Source organism: Propithecus coquereli, unplaced genomic scaffold (assembly GCF_000956105.1).
Source record: "Propithecus coquereli isolate 6110/MARCELLA unplaced genomic scaffold, Pcoq_1.0 Scaffold204, whole genome shotgun sequence".
Taxonomy (NCBI): Eukaryota; Metazoa; Chordata; class Mammalia; order Primates; family Indriidae; genus Propithecus; species Propithecus coquereli.
Genome location: NW_012145412.1, coordinates 2601726 through 2602673, shown reverse-complemented (window position 1 = coordinate 2602673; position 948 = coordinate 2601726).

The window sequence follows — 948 nt, the reverse complement described above, 5'->3', positions numbered from 1 at the left end:
CACTCCAGTTAATGATGGGAGCAAGTGGGTGCTTATTATCCAGGGGTCTTTCTTTTTTCCCCCACTAAATGAAGTGGCCCAAGACAGGATTAGGTCAACCTACATAACGGTTTCACATACGTATATTGTAATCGTAGATCTCACTACTTTGTCCCCTCTCTCTACAGTCTATTTTCTACAGAGAAGCTACAATGATCCTTGGAATATGGAAGTCAGAGCCTGTTTTTACTCTGTTCAGAACATTCCAATTATTTCGCCTTTCATTAGGAGTAGAGGGCAATGCCCTTACAGTGGCTCTCAAGGATCCACACTCATCAGGAGTCACTGTACATTGACCTTACCTCTGGGAACTCTCCTGTTAGCTCACTCTGACCCTGATGCAATGACCTGCTGTTTTTAAAACTAGGCATGGTCTCACTTCAGGCCCTCACACTTCTTGTTTGCTTTGCCTGATCTGCTCTTTCCTAAGCTGTTCCTGTGGCTCACACTTGCATTTTCTGCAAGCATTTTCTCAGTAAGTCCTTCTTTGACCATCCTCAGAAATATAAAAACAAATCAAAAAACAAAACAACAAAACTATGACTGCCACTCCTCAAATGCTTTTCTCTCCTTTATTCTTCTCCAAATTATACTTTATATGTACTCACGTATTCTGTTTGTTGTCTGTATCTCTCCACTAGAATTTAGCCTCCAGGAGGGGAGGGACATGTGTCTTTTTTATCCACTGCTCTTTCCGCAGTGTCTAGAACAAAACCTGGCTAAGAGTGGATACTCAGTAAACATATTGGAAAAGATAACACCTTGTGTATCTGACTAGATTGGAAGGCTCTGGAAGATAAGGAAACAAACATTTATATGTCTTTTGTGTGCTCCACAGTGCCTCACACAGAGATGGATCCAGACTCATCATGAAGGCATATATTCCTTGCCTCATCAGGAAAAATTCTT